The following is a 24,482-nucleotide window of genomic DNA, read 5'->3' on the forward strand; positions in this document are numbered from 1 at the left end:
GGTTCTATAGAGTGATTATTACTCCCCCTATGTTGTAAACGAATTTTGATTTTTTTTTTGTCATTTTAATCTTTGTATGTTATTTAAGCTAAGCTCAGTGTGTGGTGAGTGCTTCTCCCCAGGACCAGGGCTCTCAAAGCGTTTATGTTAATCCTATAGAATGCTAACAAATCTAGAATATTCTTTCTAGAGCATTCAAGATTAACTACTATCACGCACTTCCATAGTTAATACATAAAGCTACCTCCTAGAACCTCCTAGAATATTCCAGATCGTATTATAACCATGAAATATTAAATAAAATTTAATATTTTCTGTTCGTTTTTATTCAAAAGTATATTATTTAATTTGGATTCAGTTATAAAGCAAGAACCTTCAAAATATTTTCAATGCAAAGTCAATAAACCAACAGATGTTAATTATAACATCTAATATGTCTAAAAATCTTCTAATATATCTAAAAAAAAAATATCTAATATATCTAAAAATGTTGTTAATATTACAACATTTTTATGTACACGCACATGGTAGGCCTACGCCGCCGCCTTGTCCAAAGCCTTTTATTTTCAGTATCCAAATCATGCGATATAGAATGTTTTATATAGGAAGAGGTCGTTCACAGGGAAGTGGTATACACAGGTACACTCACCCTATAAGGAATTTGACTAACGTCTTCTCTGTAAAAATTGTCTTGTGTAACGATGTATATTTTGTTTGGGTGAAGAATTCCGAAAACTCGACCCGGTCGAGACTAAGTCAAATATGCAGTTTTAGTAATTCCTGCTACCCTCCTACCATCATACCGATATAGAATCTTATTTGCAAATCATTAGATCTTTTTCGACAATGTTATTAGGCCTAAATAAGGTACAATACCACAGGTTTTTAGATTATGGGCTATTTTTAGCAAGTTGTTAATTAGTTATGAGAGTTATGCTATTAGTTTTGTAATGAAGAAAATAATTATTGTTTGTAGTGTAGTGAAAAGTGACGTTCAAAACACGAGTGAAAGTGGGTCTATACGTATTCTCAACCATTTAAAATGCATGGTCTCAAATATGTAATTATTCACTTTCTACTCTTTATGAAATATACTCCATAAGTTTTTCTTTGGAGATTCAGGGGGCAGAGCCTCGATCTGTATCCATCACTGGTTATAGAATCTTATTTATTTCCTATAATTAATGACAAAATCAAAAGTAAATAAACTATCCTCTTAGTTCGATAGAATATTTTTATTTCAACTAGATGTTAGTTAATAGTAGTTTACGCAACGATTGCGTAAAGGTGGTGTTAACGACACTAGTAGAACATTTAAGGTACAGGCTTTGTCTTAAGGGGGCACTCAACCTCAGAAAAAAAATTCTGTTTACAATAAACTAATTTATTTTTATGTTTAGGAATTTAGTATGGTTAAAGATAATTTTTTATGATAATTTCCCTCCCCCATCGAAACATTTACGGGAACAAATATCTCTGGAGTTAGGTATAAGATAATTTAGTATCATTTTTTTAATTTAAAGAATAAATGTACATCTACAAACTGTAGTGTGGAAATTACCAAACAACAAATATTTCTATAAAAATCTTATTTTCAATGTTTTTTTTTTTAAATTTATTATGAAATATTTTTGGTTATTCATCACAAACATTTTTCCCCTGAACTTTGATTATTCCATACTAAAGTTTGTAGAGTAGAATGTCCCCTTAAAAATAACAAAAATACTATCGTATATGTATATCAGAACTTGAGATATGTCTTCTTCTGTACCTGAATATATGAAAAAAATCAAACTTTCGGTAATCGCTCCGGAAATGAAAGGAAACACAATTCCGTGAGGGGATTTCCACCAAAGTAAAAAATACTATTATATATTAAAATTTGTTTATTGTTATTTAAAAGTACACCTAAAACAACACTTTTAAAACAAAATTTAAAAACTCGCGGTGTTTAAAATCTTTTGAAAACCAAAGAAAAACAAAAGACTACTACAAAAAAGGCTTATCCCAAGAAAAATGTTGGCTACTTAGAATATGCAGGTGAAAGATACAGAAAAGTGTAAATGGACATAACCTTTTGTAAATATTTTGTAAATACTGTACTGTATATACAGTATTGCATGAAAATTAAATAAAAATAAACCTTTGTTAAAATCTTGTATTTCATTTTATACTACTACCCTCGTAAAAAAATTGATATTACTGTAAGATGTAGACTTGAATAAGATTATTAGTATTTGGCTAATAGTATTAATTTTATATTTTAATCATTGATATCGTTTCTTTTACTCTAAACAGTATTGAACGCTCATAGTCATAGCACTAAGATTTGTTGAATTTCATAGTAACTCTCTGTAAATATTTGCAGTAAAATTGAATATTTTAAAAGTAATATGTTTCTCCACAGATCAACTACGCGTCAAAGGTGCGCACAGATCAAAGGTGCGTTACGATTGCAAGGATGGTTTAGTAATGTGTATACGAGATGCTGATGGACAAAGATATACACATAAGATTTATTTTATATTTTATTTTACGATTTGTTTTTATTTATTTTATTTTATGGTGATACGATTATACGTAGTCCAAAACTGTTTACTTTTTTAATGCAAACCAAGTCGCAATTAAGTAAATTAATTTAATTCCGTAATGCTATCCTCATTGAATACAAAATAATTAATTGACAACCTTAATATAAAGTTATTATGTTAACTTTTTGCCATTCGTAGAAACAGTTTGATATCTATATCAATATCTATATAATGGTAGATATATATATTGTGTGTATTCTAAACTTATAGAATATTTTGACAGAATTTAATACACACAATAAACTAAATAAAAGACCAAAACTAGGCTAGCTACATTAAGCCAAATCAACAAAATTGCTAAAATAAACTATTAGGCTAAATCATATTAGGGATTGAATAAGAAAATACTTAGTCTGTTGCTCAACTTATTTTTACCGTAGAAGCCTGGAGAATTTCCCGTCCTCCCTCTACGACTCGCGGGTCAGATCACATGTTTCAAGTGACCCTATTATCTACCTGCCAGACCCCCGGATCAGTTTGAATGATCCAAAACTACCCTCTGACCGCGGATCAATTCGAGCACAGGCGTTCTTATTGGTATAGAAAACGTTAAAGAAATGTCTGGACTAATAACATTCTATGCATTCCGTGTACCAACTTTGTGCAAGCTAACACTTCGTTATAGGTTTTACGTGTTCTAGGAAAATGTTAAATACAATATTCTAAATTCTCGATACAATTCTATGTTTTCCCTGTTGCTTGTGGCAATCTTTCGATTTCTCAGCGTACACAGTATGAACAGCCTTTTCAACAGTTTACCATTTACTTTTCCGATTCAATATGTAAGCATTCAATCCAGATTTTAATCCCTCCTGAGCTCTCAGCTAATTAGGGTGCTGAGATTATTTACGCTTTAAAAGCAACGTTCTCATCTTTGTTATATTCATGTTTGTTGGTTGCGATAGATTGGTCGTAAAAGTGAAAAGTGCTCAGTTTAGTTTTTACTGGTGTTTAGTCTTGGCTCATATGAGTAGTATATTACGTGTATAACTACAGTATTATGTGTATTACTTATAGTACGCGTGTTACTGTGTTTTGTTTAATTAATAAGTAGGTAGTCAATCTTGGATGCAAAATATCTCATCTACATACCTTGATGTCAAATAACTGAGAGGAAGATTGGTATACATTATGCACAAGGTTGAGTGAATCCGGTTTTAGGAACTCATTATTTTAACATTCTCCCTGTTATTCTAGCAAATTTATATAATTTTAATTATGAATCCGCCATGTTAAATGTAATCAACTGAATCAATAAACGCATTTAAAGTGAATATTTAATTGCATTTTAGTTTTAATTTCTGCTCCTCTTTTGGCCAACCGATCGATTTTAGTCTTAAAAACGTCTAAATAAGCAAATTCCTTTACATTTGTTTAGACAAGATGTGACATAGGCCTATGGATAAACTATTACGGTTTGTCACCATTGCCTTTCAAAATATGTAGGCATATACATGTCATTCTTTGTGTTGATATTAAGTTTTATGCCAAATTCGATAAATTAGAATAAACATTTTTGTTTCTATAAATATTTTTCTGGTGAAATCCGGTTATTTTAGAAATGGGATACTAGCCAGACTGAAAACGTTGCGTCCTTGGCAAGCATACTGTACAGTTCTGAACTGGTTGTTCTCATTCGTGGTTGTCTCTTCTTATTGGGTCTTCATCATTCAGGTCTGTTTATATTTCTGATCTAATATTGATAACATATTTAAAGCATTGAAGTGTTGTATGGAAAAAACAACCTCTGTACCTCCATTTAAAATATTAAAACATCCCTCAAGTATTTTCAAATTATAAAACCACCCTTTGTGTACAGAGTAGTGCTAACTATAATATTAGTTTGTTTAAGTAATATGTTTTGTAAGTATAGTTACTCCCACTGCTTGCCCTTGATAAGGGTTGTTGACAGGCTAATGGGAGAAAGTATGTGTCAGATTGCTGATACGGTTTATTTGCTAATGCATTTGTGACATTACGCCTAAGTCCATGGAGTATTGTTTTTTAACTAAACTTATTATGTTTACTAACATTCAGACTTTTCCACCCAAGTTGAACTTGACCGGGCTAAGATAAGATTGTAGTTATCTTTGTGTACTTGCTAGTCTTTTGTGTGATGCCAGTAAGACATCTACGAAACTGTTGCTTTTTATTCAATAATTCTTCGCAAGGTTATCACATAGTTTTTGTGCATGCACATACGAGATAATACTCATAAAAAACACAAGGCCAAATAAACATTGTTATCGATTTTTATTGGAGGACGTTAATAATGTTTAATTTGAGAATACACAAGAGCTTTATATCAAATTTGACTGAAAGGTTTTGCAGTTTTTTTTAAGCATTAGGTATATGGAAAGTTCTTTTTTAGGAAGGAATTAGGATCTTAAAGGGCAATTTATGAAAAAATAGATAGTTTTGTGCAAGGTTTCTCGTCATGACGAACATTTTAAGTATATGGTTTATGGGGGTGTGACTTCTAGTTTTCCCAAAAACTCATGGGTACTTTGGGGCTTATATACGCATATGCTAACTGTTTAACTAAAGCTGACTGAAAGTACAACTTACCGTAAACAAAATCATCTTTTTGAGTTACATTAAACATCATAGAATGAAAGTTAATTGAGAAAACATGATATTTGACGGTAGATCAGACTATGAGTGGCTCTTTATTTTTGAATTTAGGCTGCTTACTCTAGCATCCAACAGCCATTGGTTTAATTGCAGCCTGTTGTTTCACAATCATGAATGTTTTCAACAAGCCCATTGCTGAACCCCGTTGATCACCAATTGATCCCTTATGGGAGTCTTTAAATACATTACTTTCTCAAGATATTTAAAACCATCTCTTTTCTAATCACTTGTCCTATTACCAAACGATCCATCTTTGGGAAAAGTATTTTTCCCAATATATTTACTCTAATCCCAGAGTTGTGATTGTGTAAGCTGGTGGTACATTCAATCAGACCGCCATAATACATTATGCATCCCTAGAGACGTCAGCCCTGTACACTGCAATGCTCCTGAATTGTCTCTAATTGCATATTAATAATAGAGTATAATCATATCTGTATGGCCCGCTTTGGTGCAGATAGGATTTGTGTATCGTATACTGATTCAGTTGAGTATAGGTTTGATTTGAGGTTATATTAAGAATTGTGTATCTGCTTAAGTATTTGTATTACTTTTGTATTTTTTAGTAGATTGTTTTCCTTTGATTTATATCGACAAAACAAGAACCTCTATTATTGTCGTAAGGCTTACTTTAGCAATGGTATTCTCTAAATTGATTTGAAATTAGTCTAAGGTTAGTTTCAAGTACGCGGGATTGTTATTTTTTTTTTTATTTGTATATTTTCTTAGAAGTACACTTGATCTATCAAGAATAAAAATATTGCTATATACTTGGTTTGGCTCACGCAACCTGCGCGTTAGTTTTTACGTTGAGCAAGATGATTTTAAATGTTAGGTGTGATGCTTTTAGCGAATTTGTAGCTATTACCATAGGTCTCATGGTAAGACCTAGGCCCGGGACCGATTTACTTTTTCATTTTGATGTCCCCAGAGGCCAAAAACACCATTCGTTCAAATTTTTATATATGTATATATATCTATATATATATATATATATATATGTGTGTGTGTGTGTGTGTGTGTGTGTGTGTGTCCATCCGCACGATAACTTGAGTAATTTTTGTCCGATTTTGATAAAATTTGGTTTGAAGGTGTAAGGTGGGATAAACTTGAATGAGTTCGCGAACCAGCATGATCGGACTATGGGAACAGGGGTTTATGGGGGGTTTTATGGGTTAAAAATAGGTTTTTCCCATTTTTGACCCTAAAAACACAAAATTTCACAATTTCTTTCTAAACCATTTTGTAGAGCTTAAAAAAAACAAATAATTTAGTATATTAAAGTGTTATTATGCGCCTAATTGTTACGGAGAAAATCAAAAAAAATTGTAATTTTAAAATTCCCATGTTATTCTTATGGAGAATAAGTCAACTGTTGTAGTATGCTTGTTTATGAACATATTTTGATCAAATTTGGAAAATACATTATTTTTTACTAAACTACAATACCTTTTTTAACATTTAACATAAAAAAAAAAACTTTTTTTACCCTCTCTGTTGCAGCAAACCTAAGTACTCGTTAAACTATAATTCTGTTTAAATAGGGAATAAATGTGATATTTTTAAGGAGACATTTTAGTGTAAATCCAATCAGGCAAATGGAAATTCGCTAAGTCTGCAGGTTTGCTGCCGTGGGGTATTATTTCAGCGTCTTCTCTAAAAAGATTATGTTATTTGAGGTATTTATCATAGACAAAAGGAATTAAATACTGTTTGTCTATGGATTAATCTAAGGTCAACTTGGATGACTGTGTGGTTATAGTGTTTCAAAATCAAGTAGCCTAATCAAAAGGTCGTTGGTTCGACTTTGAGAAAATCAAGTAGTTCTTATAACCATCAACCACGCTACACCGAACATCTAAATCCACTCTACACTCACTTTTCATTCATATTTTGGTCACAGTACGAATGGTTATGTCACCATGTTAATTGGTCATGTTAATGGAACAAAAAACCTAAATAGCCACTTTGGATTGTCACAGGTTAGGTATTCACCATCGAGTATGATTACAGTTACATGTGGAAGGTATCCAATTGGAATTAACTTTTGTGTTTCATTGTCATTCTTTCCAATAGAAGTCTGAATAGTCTAAAAATCGGAGCTAAACTGACATAATCAATAAAGTAAAAGCAGAGAATAGTTAAAATTCGATAAGATGATAGTGAGAGTTGTCTAGCAAGTTAATGTTTAGTATAATTATATTTCATAGCTCATCAAAGACACATAAGTTCCAGTGACGTAAATTTCAGTTATTTATAGACCGCGAGATAAGCTGTAACATTGTTAGTGTAATCTCTTTAATCACTCACGTTTTGCCTTAAAGTTTAATATGAGGCTTGTGTTGAGCTATAATTTGCCACGTGAATTTAGCAAACCTACGTGCTTACATTAATCTGAAATCACCCAATAAGTACGGTTGAAAGATTTTTGCAAGTCTTGCAATAAACTTAATGTTTGGAAAGGGTTGTTACTACAATGAGCCTCTCTTTAGTTTACAGAGTCTTTAAAAATCAGATCCGTTGCCAAAATTGTATTTTATTAGGAAGATCGGTTATGAATTATTCATGTAGATGAATAATGTATTAGTGTGTTATCAAGATTTAACCAATATCTTGAATTTGCTGAGTACGAGTGCAGAATGCTTATCAATTATTGTTGTACATTTTTATTTTTAACTTGTGTTAGATATATCAATATTTCAACGTGTCCATCGTATGAATTTGTATCAAAGTAATGTTTGCACATCGCATTATGTATGTTTGGATTGTTTGGATTCGATACCACTAACATGTTACTGTATCTAACTTCAACCTTTTTCTATATGGCACAATTGTTTGATAGTTATCTGTAAAAATGTTATCTGTGAATATAATCGATCCATTTTGGAATCTAACAAGCTACCTTCACATGTTTATGTGATTATCTCATCTTAAACTATTTGGTTACCCAGACAGTTTCAGTGTTTAGACCATTTATAACTAATTGACATCTACTAGAAGTCTTTGAGGTTGTGTTCGTACGTGTATCATAAATTCAAGGTTCGTAATCTTATTTAGATACCAGATGATGAACCCATTGACAAAACATATACGTAATATTACACTATAAGTGTATATAATGCAACCAAAACTGTATTAATTTATACTGGGACGGGTGGCGTCGTCCTATAATCCAGCTACTAGGAGGTTACGAATTGTGGATATTTATAGGCATGCACTGTGGATGCGATACTCCCTAGTTTGGATTAACGTCCGCACGAGTGAGTACTACGACTATCCGCAGTACTATATTGAAAATTAGACCAATTCGTATATACCAAGAGGAAACATTTGGTTCGGATTCTACTATAAACTGAAGGTCCCTTCAGGGAACTTAGTTTCCTAACAAGACTACAAGATCGCGCCACTCATACTACACTCATTCCATTAATATTTGGCTTAAAATACCTACTTTGTATGTTTGTCAATTCATTTATTAAAGTATAGTATTAAAGTATTCCCCGCGCCAGTGCATAACTTGATACACAGAACTTTCACAAGCGGCCTCGCCTTCCCCCAATTCCGCACAAGGACGTCTGAGTTTGTAAGGTCGCCTTGCATAGTTTGTAAGGCCGTTTTGCACAGTCTGTATGACCGCTTTGCATACTTTTTAAGGCGACCTTGCATAGTTTGTATACATGCGAGATTAGGAACGCTGTGCAATGCTGATTTGAACCACTCTAAACGTTTTTAAAGGTTATTTTTGGGAAAACTTTAATCGATCCCGCACGAAGCTGTAACCACAATGGTTGTAAATTGTCTTGTTTTGTACTCTTAGGTCATAAAGGCCCGCGTAATCTTCACCTTTGGCTACATTGACCTTGCGTTTATCTTCCTTCCCTGATTACATTGGCGTTGCTCGTACAGTTGTCTTCCGTAGTCTAGCTGTTGATTGGCATTTACCTCAGTAATGAAGCTTAAATTCTTATTTTATTAAATTTATTTTAGACAATTTTTGCTTCTGTCTATTAAATCATATTTACAACTTTGGAGATTATGCGCACTAAATATAAGGTATAACTACTAGTTTTTCATTACCGATCACTTTATAATATGTTTTTGAACATGACATTGTTTACGATCGATGCTAAAATGTATACAATTTAAAGGATAATGGAAAGTGCTGTTGGGACTTGACATTGACCTTGTGTTCTTTCTTCTCTGGCCTTCACTCATGTCACTGTCTTCCGTTACGCAGCTAGTAATTTTCACTATTTTTTTATTTTTTTTTCGTTTACGTAATTGTATTTATTTTATACATTTTTCCCCGTGTTGATGTAGTAGGCCTACCTTGCATGTGTTTATTGACGTAATTTTTTCCTTAAGCTCATTGAGTCAGAATTTGTTATTGGTTCGACCCTAGACCCAGTCCTTGATCATTGGACTCATAATCGGTTCTGAAATAAACAGCTGCTCTTGGTTAGTAACAAAGCACACACACAGAATCACCCTACACACACTCATCCTTTACTCATTCTTGAAACACTCTGTGTGTTGTTGTTGTTGTAGTTGTAGTTGTTGTGTTTTTTTGGGCTGTTACCCTCTGTAGCGTATTCCAACTTAGGTTGGACGTTTGTCTAGTGTTAGTTATAATGTGTTAGTTAAGTTTTTTTCACCTGAGGACGGGATCAGATTCCAAATCACGAAACGTTGTGTATTGTTTTTTACCATCGTGATGGAAAATGTCCGCAATAAACCTTTGAACAATTCTCAATTGTGTTCCCATCCATATTGGTACAGTAATTGTGATAATACCATGGCTTTGATTACGACGGTAATATTCGTCCCATCTTCGAGGAGAATTGTTGGAATGTGAGCGTTTATGTGATTTAACATGCCGCCGTGGCCGGTCCCATAGCAACAGCAACGGTCTCAAGACTTGAGAGTACAAAAGATTCCCTCAATTATAAATCGAGCGGAGAAGCTGCGTTTAATATTCCAAGGCTTTACCTTCGCCTGTTTGTTCTGTTACTGGACTTTTCTTTGTAAACATCTTTACCTCCGAAACTATTTATTGGAGAAAATTGTAGAATAACAATTGCGTCCTCGTTTGATTAAATAAATTATGTTTGAAATTGTATAATCATTTACGTGTTTCCATAATTCTCTTAAGCCTTTACGATTGTCTACTTAAATATTGTTTTACTTGAACATTTAGGAGTTTGACTTTTGATATGGAAATGCAGGTTAAAGGCGTTTTTGGAAGCGATGTATGTTCGTGTTAAGTGTCATTTTGTGTGCGGACAATTTCTCTAAAAACGACGATTCACGTTTATGAGAGTTTTAAAATACCGTAAATATCACAAGTGTCGAATATTAAATATTGTTTTGTCTATAAAACCAGTGTTATATGTATGTGTATTGTTATATTATACCTTACATTATTGTTCTATAGCAGAAGCTTATTATTTTATAATCAATGATGTGGAATACATGTATATAATAACCAAACAACCAAGGCCCAAAGGCAACTGTAAGAAACATAACCCCCACCACCATAGACGATGAGAACGGAAGAGGACAATGCCCACTCGTCTACTGGTGGCCGGTCAAAATGCGCATGAACCACCAGCTCAGCCACCAGTGCAGCTGCAGCTACAAAGCTCACAGTTGGACGTTGAAGAGGCAGGTGCTTAGCGTAGTATATATATATATATATATTTTTTATTGTGAAAACATAAGGAAAAATAACGTATTTTTTGTTAATCCGTTTTTATGAGATATGAGTACCAGAGAGACTTTTTTCATTCACTACCAAGACCTTAGAAATAACCCTGGCACGTTTCACAATTACTACTTACTCAAGAATGAGTGTTTTAAGTTTTGATGAGCTTCTGGGACGTCTGAAAGATAAAATATCTCCAGAAGAGAAACTGCTACTAACGTTGTGGAAAAATAAATAAAAACATAGTTAATATACCATTTATTAATAACACTGTAATACCTTGACTCAATGTATACATTGCAATGACGAAAAGATTAAATGAAATAGAGTACCTATACATTTTGTTATATCAATAAAACCGTTTCCCCATATTTATTACCTTTACAACTTCAAAAGATTAGTAAACTAGTATACTGAGTTAATGCTCGCTGGTAGTGAGTCGCTCCAATGTGAACAGTCCGATAAGAAACCATGGTGCGACGTGGTGGCGCCACCAGACTGGTGTCTCTGAAAATCGCAACACCGAGCCACCGCATTTCTGGTCGCGCGGCCAGACGCGCCACCAAAGCTCAGTGTGAAGATGTCCCATTTAAATCAATGCTAATGTAACGTAGCCACCATGGTGTCGCCACCGGTGTCACCACCATGGTGGCCCAGTGTGAAGGGGGCCTAAAGGTAAAGCCGGCCACTACTATTCTTTGCCCTAATTCGCTAGTCGTGTCTAGCCGCTTTTCAGGTTATCTTTATAGTTTATTTTACAAGTCAGTCAAAGTAGCAATAATTATATACTAACAATATCGTTATCAGCCATTTTGCGAAGATGTTCCAAATATGATTTAATTTCTGCGATTATTAGTAAATAGGTAAAAGGGACTTAAAAAGAAAGGTAGAAAGAAAAATAAGGTATGCATAAAAATATTAGGTTCTATTACCTACGGCTTGATATTTCCTATTTAACCTCCAACCTCAGTATGGATCGAACATTATCTAAGGATGACTGGTAGCTTCTTGACGCGTCTAAGAAATATCTTATAGTCCGTTAAACTATGCTACTATGTCACCTAATGCCTATGTGGTTTACGTTTTCTACAGTCCTTCCTTAACTTGGGTGTAATATATCCCAGTCTAAACAGCAAACAAGACAATCGACGCGAGCAATCGCTAATCCAAGTGACATTGCGTTGTACGCAAGCAGTTCGCAATGTCGCAACCACGCAAGGTCGTTCAGTTACATGACCGACCGGACACTGATGTCGGTCAAGGTTTGTGTCAATTTCTTATTTGTATTAATTCTAAATACAATTGTGGGGTTGCAAATTATTTTTGTAGACTTTGTGTATTAGCTTTGCGTACGTCATCGGTGGTAATTGATGGAGAACGAGCTGGCGTAGAAAGTGCGGGATTTTAATACTCGAGGTTCCGGGTTCAAGTCCTGACAATCACCAATTGATTTTTAAACTCATATTGCCGTAACCCTTAGGCCTAGCAAGTAATGTAGAACTAAATCCCGGACTATAGTCTAGAAAAAAATTAGTGATTGGATAGGCTTGACACAGACCTGTGAGTTGTAAGTTCTTGTACGATAATTGTTGTAGGGTGGATATCGTAGAGTTTTTATTGCTTACTAGAATCTAACTTACGATTAAGTATTCAGTTAACATAAGTAAAGTGTTTAATGACTGCTATTAAAATATTAAATTAACACAAGGTAATTTAAATAGGGGGTTCGTCTTAGTAGCTGCAAGAGGGGTTTGGTTGCCGAAATAGTGAGGGAGGTCATTCATTTCTTTTAATTGGACCTAAATGTCCTTGATCAGTATCCTGTCTACTGACTATCAGGGATTATTTCAAGACAATATCAAAACCACACAAGGCATCACACGTAATTAAACACATGCTTAAATTATATAGGGAAAAAACCTGGTTCCTTCTCCTTAAATAAGATATGTAGGCCTAATCACTATTTAGAATTGAACTGTTTCGCGTGTTAAGTATTTATTATACCTTAAACATTTCTTAAGAGTATTTAAAACTATGCGTTTCGCTTGTATGTGCGTCAATAGTAAAGTTTAGCTAATGCATTGACAACATTTCGTTTCATATCTCAGAAGCTTTATCTTTTGCATGATATGCTGTTGAGACAATTGTAATTTTTAAGTACTGTTTTCCAGCAGAAATTTTCATTGTTTTGGTTTTGTTTCAGGTACTTACCGACGCTAATGGAATAAGTTTTCATTGACGACGACGTTTTCCTCGTAAGTTTTATGACACCTAAAGTAGATAACGTAGAAAATAGAGATGTATGATTGTAGCACGTATTGTCAATGTATTTTGTTAAAGGTTTGCGTTTCTTAAGATCAATGCACAGTTATAAATTCAAGGGGTAAGTGGTCCTATAGGTGCCAATGTGGCCAAGAAGGCTGTTTTACATTTACTTGACATTCAACGTAAGCCTGTTGTTGTTCGTCACTTTGTGTTTACTCGGTTGCCAATCAATACTGAACTCCTTTCCCCACACTTTGGTGAATCCAACAATTAATTTGTCTGGAGCAAAGCAGACAGAGATTTGTGCCAAGAACACTTTCCGCGGTTATCCAGCTTCTGGAATTCTTCCAGTGCACTTTTTGTGAATCTGTTTAGTAGCTAAACATATTTTGTTTATGTAACATTATGGTATAATAATGGCAGTGTTGTAAAAGTAGTAAAGGATAAGTAAGCCCACTGTTTGTAAATATATTTATAGAAGGTTTACTTATAACGAAGTGTCACCCTAAATGATGCATGTAACGTAATAGTATACAAAATAAATGTCGATGTCAAAACCGCTAGTTTCTATATCAGATTATTCACATATCTAGTTTTCTTTCATTGTACTTTGCTTGTGATGCAAAGAATTACCATTGTCACAAAATAGATAAGCATGTTTTTGTTGGGGTTGGTCGGTAAACTTTGTGCGAAGAATTGCCATAATATTGTCACAAAATAGATAAGCATGTTTTTGTTGGGTTTGGTCGGTAAACTTTGTTATATAACGGTCGAAATACTGTAGTATTAAGAGATAATATACCATGAAGTTGTACATTTGCAGTAAATTAGAAATGTTGGGTTCTACTTGTTGCACCTTATCGTTTAACCGTAGTTAACTGTTCTAAATAAATATTCCAGGAAAGAAATTGGATATTGCATTTCACGAACACAAAAAGTTAGTTTCAATCGGTACCAATTTCCTCTAAAATTTTAAACGTCCGAATGTAACTAAAAATTTCATACTGTATAAGCTATTTTAACTATCGTCCAATACCAATTATTCACTGTTTGCCACATATACGAGTTAGGATATTCTTTTTGTTAATAGTATAAATAATAAACACTAATATTTGTTGCTTAAATTTAACTGGTGGTAGATGGATTATTGTTACGACTGAAAAGTATTACTGATACGTCACAAAACAATGGGGAAAGCCCGGTAATCTGTTAACCGATAATGCTTATTATTTTTAGTCGGATGTTTTGTCCGCTCCTCTAATTTGTTTGGCATTGCCAGCCAACCGGTGAAAGGCAAGTATCTGCCCCAGGACGAGATCATTGTGGACAACACGATATCACTTATCACTTACCTACATTGGTGGACAAGGCCTATCTTGCTGACTGCTGAAGTTTTAATCCAGTGCACAAGTTTTCATTTAGCTACCCTCTGCTTTTAGACTATAACTGGAAGCATTGATTCTGTTAGACTGAAGTAGACATCACATCTTTGTGGACCGTAGCTATTAAAAACTTGTTTGAATTAGCCACTCACAGAATGTGATACGGTGTCAAATTTTAGTCTCTGCCTTGGTTTAAGTTTCTCTGATCGTTGAATGACGCAAAATACTATAAAGTTTTCAAATACGTTAACGACCTGTATAGTTTGGCTTGGTTAATAAGTTGGCTTATTCGACAGAAATCAGTAATTAAATCAGAAACCTCTGTCGATTCAACTATGTTCATATTTTGTATCTGAACTGCCAACACCTGAAACACTGGAATAAGATGTATAGTTCGATTTAAAGTCGAAGCTAGTATCTTTACCCTTGTTTCTAATGGTTTTTTTTTTACTTGATTGAGAAATAGAGCACTTTAAAGTTATTGCAAAGTAGTTAGTAGGTACAGGACATTTCCGCAGTTATATATATACTTTTTGGTATTTTCTGTAATCTTTCATACCACTATACAATTAATAAACAGGCAGTTTTCACAATATTCAATCTTATATATTTCAGTCACCAGTGATAGTTTAAAGTAAAATTTATAGAAGACAATTTAAAAAGAGAAAATAGATTGTACAAATGTTTCTTCCTCCATAGATCGGATTTCATAGACCATAGATTCGGTCCATAGACCAATCAATAGTATAATATTTGCCTAGCTTAACATAATGCTATTTATTCGCATTTTTCCACGATGGTAGTTTTGTATTTTGTTCTGGGAACGGTCCGCCCCTAAAAATTAAACGGCACATTTTAATTAAGGTGAGAAGCCATAGGTTTTAGATCTAGAAATAAGACAGAAACCTTCCAAGGTATGTCTGACAGTGATTGGATAGACATTGTGACATAGTCGCTTGGCAAGACACAATAGATTAATAGACATACATTAAAAATTAACATATATGTGAGCTACTAAACATTTTACTATATATTTTAAGTTAATTTACGTTACTGCTATCGCATTAAAGGAGTGTAGAAACTATAAAAGCTACGGTTAACTGATTATCATGACCATTGACGGTGAATTGAGTCACCGTATAACCGATCTGTTAAGATTATAAATAAAAACCATCACCAGCTTATGAAATTTAACTTTTTTAGGTACTTAAATCTTAATTTCTGAGATATCCATCCTATTGTTATTGAGTGATAGTACTTTTGCCTACGAGGAATAACCGAAGTCAAAGACTCTTTTAATCTCAAATTGGCTTTTCGTAAAGCTTTAATCTAACGTAGGCTTCAATATCTAAACATTGTTAACTCTCTACTTATCGGTGAATAGCACCGTTTGCATACTCAAGTGTGACAGCTTTAAGATGTTTTATGAACGAATCTTTTGCCCTTTGCATAGTTGATTGAAACTATTTTAATCAGGGAGTCGTCTTGAAACTACTAAGTTACTGGCTATGCTACAAACATGGAATTAATTTGGTTTATTTAAGTGTAGCCACAGACTTTTTCTACGTCAGCTCAAACTTGTCAGTTACGCAAGCATCGTCACATATTGATAGTGTTATCTAGTGTGGCAAACGTTACACCAGTTTATGACAAGATTTGGTAGTGTATGTGTGTTGTTCGTCTGTGCCAGTGTGAGAGCTAGTGTGGATTAAACTGTTAGTGATCTAGTGATCTGTGTTTGAAGTGGGTAAAGGTGAATTCAAGGAAATCAAGTAAGATGTATAAGATATTTGAGGGTTTGATGTATTATTGGCGTGTAAAGATCTTATTCTAGAACTCAACCTGAGTGTCAGGTTGTTCTCAAGTCTCCGTATCTACAGGGTAATGCCCTCGTGGTCGTTAGCTGGTCGTTGATATTTCCTCAGCTGTCCTGTCTTCGACACTGGTTCAACTTTTTACTGATAACAAACTCTATGGTTTTTTGGTACTTGTTTAGTTTTTTTTTTTTTTTATGTTTGAGTTGTTGATCATGTCACTCTATATCGGTTTTCTATTTAAACAGTAAAGTCACAACTGTTAGGGGCTTTTCTCAACCTTTTATGAGAGTGTAATTTAAACAGTCTTGTTCAATAATATTGGCGAGTATGAACTGTGTGACCTTCAAATCTTAAAGTTCACGATTCGATCCAAGCTGGGTCAATTTGTTGGTACCAAATAAATCTTGGCTATCAATATGCTTTCTAAACTACCGACGTTAGACAATTTCAAGACGAACCAGTATTTTAAATTTAACCTAAAAATGATTTTGTCGTTGAAACACCTCAAATATAACATTCCACGTTCTGCATAATGCTGATTTTGAAAAGGTGAAATGTTTCCGTAAAAAGGGTTCAGTTGCGGTAATATCGGAAAAGTGTCCAATTGCGTTAAAGTAGAGAAGACTCTTTTTATTGGCCGCGACATGCTGGTTGGTTAATGTAATTGCAAACCCGATCTCCAGTCACATTTGCTTACTCCAGCGATAGTTGTGTTGGTTTTTCTGTAGTTTATCAATGAATGAAAATGTTACGTAATATGAAAGGATTTCTGGGCTTTAATCGTTTATGTTTACTGATTGTTTTTTTAACTCATCTCGTCAATTTACATCTTCAAAACTCTGCGCGTTGGATTACATGTTTACGCTTGAAAAGCTTGGTTATTAGGTATGAGCATAAGTATCTGATTGATTGTCCGTTCTTACGTCGATCACTTAATGTCTATACGAACTAATCATCAAACGGTATTAAAATAGAACACTCATTCTATAACAAAAAATATTGTGGCTTTAAAGAGACTTCTTGGACGCCTAATGCAAGGTTGGTTTAATCAATCAATCAATTATTTCATATGGGGACGCCACTATTATTCAACTGACTTCGAAATTGATTGATCAAATTTTACGTCTCCTTTGAGTAGGACAGTAGTGAATAGCCAAACAGTGTAATTTCTAAAATCTCTGCCTTGATCGCCGTTAATATCAGCACTTACTATTTTATGTGACTAAATTGTTCAAGAATTAAATTAAAAATTAAATACTGCACCCATTGAGATAAAGTACCCGGTAAGAACACTAAATGTACCAGTTCACAAAATGTTGTTTTACCTAAGTTTCTTAACAAAGATGTAAATTACATTTTGTAAAAAGCGAGTACGATCCAAAAATAAAATTAGAACACATGATAAAACCTGTCAAATTAACACATGTCTGAAAAATGTTTCGGGAAAATTTTGTTTACCTTTGTAATTTGCTTGCGATAACTAACTAAACTATCGCAGAACTGAATTAAAACATGCGACTGGTGTTTTAAGCGTACAATTGGCAATGTGCTCTGATTACACTGTCGTGAATAGTTAGTTAGCGGGCGTCGATGCGTGTAAAAAGCAGACAGACGTGGGTCGGTGGAAATTTTTTATCTGGAGATCCAAGCTCAGAAACATTTGTGAAAAGGTCACGGATTCTTTGGTGCCCTGAGGAATTGGATCGGACAGGCCACAGGAAATGTCAACGAAAAGTGCGAGTTTACGATAGCGGAGGAGTTTTGTATTATTTTATTTACATCATTGGTATTTTTGACTTTTTTAAGCAACGGTCGAAACTATGGTCTTGGTTATCCTTTGTGACCTCATCTCCTATATAGTCCTATTACTGATAGCCGTAAATTAATCAATGATATGCAATGATTACGTTTTATAACAGGGTGTCCACATTCTGGAAAGTCAGGAATAGTCATGGAAAGTCATGGAAAAAAAGTTTGGTCATTAAAAGTAATGGAAATAGGCAAAAAGTCATGAAAAGAGGCAAGAGGTCATGGAAATTTTCAATGATGGATGGATTTGATTGGACTATTCAATGCTGTAGTGAGCCGTAGCCCCGACTGTTGTACCATTTTTTTTATTTTTCACAAATGTTCAACAATTCAATTTATTACAGTTGTATTATTTTATGGGTTTTGAGTATGTTTTAGTTCATTGTACCTATTGTACTCCATTGTTATTACATAGTTAAGTATTTTCAGTAAAATAACATGTCTAGGCAGTATTATTGGTGAGTTTATGTTATATTATAATTTTCTAGCAAAGTTCGTGAGTCATGGAAATCAATGGTAAATGGTCATGGATAGTCATGGAAAGTTTTGGACACCCTGTATAAAATCTCACTGGGTCCAGAAATGATTTCGCTTAGGAAATTACATCAAACTAGCGACCCTCGGAGTTGAAGTCAGGCACCCGATTACTCTAAGAACTACAGTATTTCGATTTATAAAGTTTAACATTGTAACATATTGGTTTTGTAATAGTTTTACTTTCTTTAATACTTTTCTTTGAAATAGTGACCATATAAAGGTAGGTGTTTTAAGCCAAGTATGAATGGAGATGAGTGTGGTATAAGTGACGCGATCTTGTAGTCTTGTAAGTGCCTAAGGCCGACATATTCTTCAGACACAGCTGTCAATTAATAGTCCATACAGCCAATGGCAACTAAGGGACCTACATTTTTTAGTGGAATCCGAATCACATTTTTGCCTTGGTATTAACGAATTGGCCTAATTGTCAGGATAGTACTGCGGATAGTCGTAGTACTCACTCGTGCGGGCGTTAATCCACACCAGGGAGTATGACATCCACAGTGCAAACCTAATATTCACAGTTTGTGACCTCCTAGTAGCTGGATGACAGAGCTCGTTGTAGTATACGCTGCAAACTATTAACATACTGTATCCTGAAATTCTATATCCTTATACCTAATTACTTTGTAAGGCGTGCTTCTGCCTGGTATGTTGAGTGGATGTTTGTGATTGGACCTAACAGTTATTGATTGTTGTATCCCCAACATTTACTTTGGATTATTTAACAAAAACAATCTATTTCAACTATTGCTCGTCCTCGTATTGTAATGAAATAATAAGGTGCATTGTCAAGATTATTCTAAAATAAGAGAAAACATTATCTAACAAGACACAACCGGACATAGGTAACACTCACATCAGTCAGACTTAACATTTTACAATTATGAGAAATATTTTTCTAGTGTTTGGATTGGTTATTTAAGTCAAATTGACTTAATAAATATAAAACAGTTTTGTTTAGGTACAAACATGTTTGTGTTTATAGCAGTATGTTTGAGCATAGAAATAACTAGATATCCTATCCCAAAATGAAACTTGTAACAGGTTTCAGAATGCAAGTGAACATAGTTAAACGTAGTTTAACTTTATAATTATTCTTTATCTTCGTTGCAACGTTGTTTTTACTCTTAACCGATTACGAGTTACGTACTTGCGTGTAACAACTCTATCCACAGGCGCAGGTTTATTTCCAGTAAAGGAAGTTTTCAGACAAGTGGCCTTACAAGGTTAGCAGGATGAGTGATGCAATGCAAGACTAAGGACATGTGCAGGAGTTGCCAGCTAACCTCAACTAACACACATAGCTGGTGTTGATTTTCTGTTAAGCCTTCTCTGGGGTTTTGACACCCGTACTACGAACAGTTCGAAAATACATTTTTGTTCTTCTAAGACGCTTGACTTTAGCCCGGAACCGTTTTAGGCGTTATTTAGTAAATGTGTATACGCAATTTAGTCTGTTACAGTCCTTTTTACTATAAACAAAATGGTACAACCTCCAAAAGTTATTGCAATTTTTGTTATTTTACCCATAAAATGTCATAGTTTCTCCCACTGCTTGTTCTAAATAAGGGTTGTTACAAAGCTAATGGGAGAAAGCAAGTGTCAGTTTGCTTATACTGCTTAATGCAACGGATCAAAAGTCATATCATGCCTTGCATCTCCATATGACACAGACTCTCCTTGAGTTAACCAGCAGATGCGATTTCCGGTGGTCATTATTAGATCTGGTCCTCATTTCCGGCCACACTGGCCACCTACTGGTACACGGGTTGGTCGTAATAGAGCCAGCCGGTAGTTTTGACCTATTCCATCCAATTTGTAATACTAGCACTGTAGCTGTGGACATATGCCATGGACTTTATACCTACTGTTACTGAAACATTAATTTATCGCTGTTTGATGAACTATTTGGTATGATTTGCACTGTCGGTGCAGTAATTTCATCAGAAAACCTTGGACGCAGACGTTCCTATTTTTACAAGTTTTGTAGCAAAATTGGTTCACACGTTTATTTTTTTTATAAATTCTCAGCCAGGAGATGTTGCGACATATGAATTTAGGTTAAATGAGCAAGTAAATTCCAGCGCACAACTTAATATTTGTTTCAGATAAATCTATGTCTCCTGATTACTTTGTTCACTAGAATTAGTTTACCACCATCAAATTAGCAGTCATAAATTATATACATGAAATTACATGAAAAGTCATTGTGATTTTAATTTAATGGCCATTCAAATTTCCATGCAAATTTCAATAGATATTTTTTCTGATACAAAAGTTTTGTTCTATTGTTATCAGATTTATCAAAACTATTCCTGCTAGCTGTAATGAAACTTTGTCGTTTCTAAATATCAACATATTGTTTTCTAGGTAGTTTGATCATCCAGTTACATTATTGCATAGTTTGTGAATAAAAAAATGTAATCATCGGTTGAAATTGTGTAAATTGAAAGCTGTGTCACTAAGGAGATAAACAATTAATTTCTATCGAGCAATATACAAAGTACAAACTTGCATATAGTGAAACACCACTAAATGATGTGTGTAGTAAATTTAGGATATAAATTGATGAAATGGCATCAGCCTGATGAAATTGTTTGTTGATTCACCAATGACTACGCAAACTTGTTCCAGTTTTACTTATTGGCACAAGCACTTATAAAAAAGGAAGTTTCACGTTAAGCCTTGAGTCTCGCTAGAACTCGCACACGGCTTGAGGTTCGTTGGGCAACTATTTACTCACTGACTGGTTTTGGCCTTGATAATTTTATGGTAACTCGCCTTTCAGTCCAAACCAGAAATCCCGTCAACACGTGTCTGCCCCGTAAACAAATACGTGCTGTAATGGTTTCCTTGTTGTTGGGTAATTTGAAGCAGGAACTCCCGCAAAATACCCCAAGGAAGTGTCGATGTAGGGTAAACAATGTAGGCAGTTGTCCTAGATTGTTTGTAGGCTTTTTTAAGTTGATGTATACATTTTGAAATTGTCTCTCGGATTGTATTGCATACAACGTTCTGTTAAATGTGTCAGGATTTTGTAAATATTGAAATAAATCAAGACAAACAGCTTGCGTCACTTCATGACTTTCAAAACCGTGATATATTTGAATTAATTTACCATCACAATTCCTATCAAAACAAAAAATCTTTCGTAAATAATTTTCTTCTTTACATTTTATACTAATACAATTATTATATTTTACTTCAATTCGCTAAAATCTCACCAACTGTAACGATAACCTCATTTTCGTATGGATGTAAACAAACTTGTATCTTGACCATCGGTTTGATGTAAAATAAATGTAAATTTTAATTTGAAAAAGTTCGGATGATTGACAACAGAATTCAGCACAAACTCTAAAATTTGAAAGCCTATAGGACGAAGGGCTTTCACGGGGGCTTAAACCCGCCAAAGGCACCTCTAGAGGATGAGAGCTTTAAATTGAGACCCAATATGCCTATAAAAATAAATATTTAGGTGCCGATTTGCTGAATAAAAAAATCAAAAAATATATTTTAATTATATATATAATGTGTGTTAATTACTAACTAAAAGATCTTTTAATTAATTTTCTAGACAATGTCGGAATTACGGTAAATGTGTGGCATTCTGAATTAGTTAGTGGTTTGTAAACCTTAAAAATGCGCTTTTCATAGGTACCCTATTTATACTAGTAGTTATTATTATTATTTATGATTCTATGATATGAATGTATGTTATTATGGTTTGAAGATATGAGTAGGAATGAAAAATGTATGGAACAACATCATCTAGGCCTATACTTAGGAACTTGTTGAACAACTCCTGATATTTCACAAATTATAAATTAATTGGTTACAGAATGTTTCTGATCATTTAAACATATTCATTCGGATCTGATCAGTCTTGAGCAGATGTATCCAGTGTTGTGCGTGACTCAAAAATTTATTAAGATAAGTCAATTTATCATCAATCTATTTATCAATCAATTTATTCAGTCAATTTATTTATGTTTATTTAATTCATCTTTTAAACAACTACTGTTGATAACACTGCAGCAAGGCATTGCTCAAATACCAAAATCAAAGTTAATGTTGTTTTTTGACCATCCCAAATATTCAACAATAAATTTCTAGTAATTTGAGAATTGAAATTAATTATAGTTGACCCAACAGCTAACCCCAGTTTGTTACAAACAACTGACCAAAATAGAACATCACCCCGAGTCTAATACTATGTAAACGAGATAATACAATCTTCTTAAACTGAACCACTATTGTAAATAAAACTTTAAACGGAGATAACAAAGTTAACTAGAATCGTTGGTGACGTTGATAATTGATAATACAAGGAAAGCTAACCACCTTAGACAACGTATTCAGAAATTTTCTCTTGGAAATTTGTTCTTATTAGATAACTACTGTTCTACTTATTGACTCATGGAAATTTTTTCGATATTATTCATATCCTATATTCTAGAGGTTGTTTTTACTTTATCCCCCTATACCATAGTATATGGAGAAAGTATTGTTTTCGTCAACATTTTTGAGTTTGAGTTTTGAGTGGATATATCCGTTTTGGGTTCCGTTTGGTATGGAGTTACTAATCCATAATATCTCCAGGTGTGTGTTTTTTTCGCAATTTTGATTTTTAATGGTTGTTGGAATTCACTTCAATATTAGGTTGAATTCTATTTATGTTGGTAAAAGCTTAAATAACGTTAAAACAGAGAGCTATTACTTTCAACACCTTTATTTTCAATTGAACTCATAACAATAAGCATTTAAATCATAATTGAATCTTAGCAAGGAAAAGTACAAAGAATAAAATATATAACAGCTGTTAGCTGATTCAAACTATATCACTTGCTGTATATAATACCATTGACTATATAACTGACAACTTCTAACATCCTCCCACCAAGTTCATGGAACATTTACAAGTGAAATGAACTTCAATTAATTATTGATCAACAATTTGTGTTTAAAAGAGAAGTTAAGTTGCCTTGTTTCTTTCATTTGTTAGTAATGTTCTCAAGTTTAGTTTCTATATCTCTTCGGAACACATATGACTCTTCCTCGTCTGGTTTCTTTTGTGATTGACACAGGTTCTACATTTGACACATCTTCTTCAGGGGGTATTTCCCTTATTGTAGTCGATCTTGAGTTTTCCTCATTTGCAACTTGTCGAAGATGTTCCTGTGTAATATTATCTTCTTGTGAGTTGATTTCTAGTGGAAATATTCTTTGAACTGGTCTCATGAGTTCGCCATTTTGCGTACGAAGCCTCACAAGTCGAACATTTCCATCCTTTCCTTTGATTAATTCAACAACACGCGCCAATGGCCAATTTAATCTCTTTACTCCGTCACCTCCAATTAGAACAATTTCACCAACTTTCAATTCATAAGGTTTTTTCTTGTTGCCATGTAGTTGTAGTTGTCCCAAATATTCTGAGCGAAAACGTTCCCTGAGATTTTGCTTCAATTTTTGACGATATCTCAGTCGTTGATTGAGATCAGTTGCTTCTATTAAGTCGAGATCTGGTACTCCAACTTTTAAGACAGGGTGATGTGGTAGATAATGAGCAGGTCTGTGCATTTCTTCAGCTGGAACTTCTTCTATAATCTTTTCATTCAACCACCCATCAAATACTTCTTGGTATTTGACGTATAGGTCTTCTTTCTTAAGTTTTTTCACTGTTGAAGATAGTCTTTTCTTAGCCAAGTCATAGTTGTCTGATAGCGGAGAGTGATCTGCC

General features: G+C 33.9%; 1 protein-coding gene across 2 annotated transcripts in view; it reads left to right on the top strand.

Moving 5' to 3' along the window:
• LOC128988723 (protein gustavus) overlaps positions 1–24,482 on the top strand; it is a 222,694-nt gene that overhangs the window by 76,909 nt on the left and 121,303 nt on the right. The window contains exon 2 of one of the 2 annotated variants that reach the window (XM_054410312.1): positions 13,133–13,184. The exons of the other annotated variant lie outside the window; for it this stretch is intronic. The gene's annotated coding sequence lies outside the window, so the exon portion shown is untranslated. The remainder of the gene's footprint in view (positions 1–13,132; positions 13,185–24,482) is intronic. 2 annotated transcript variants of the gene reach the window in all.

The sequence above is a fragment of the Macrosteles quadrilineatus genome, unplaced genomic scaffold, assembly GCF_028750875.1.
Source record: "Macrosteles quadrilineatus isolate MER2022 unplaced genomic scaffold, UCM_ALF_1.0 Scaffold_3__2_contigs__length_128488019, whole genome shotgun sequence".
NCBI lineage: Eukaryota > Metazoa > Arthropoda > Insecta > Hemiptera > Cicadellidae > Macrosteles > Macrosteles quadrilineatus.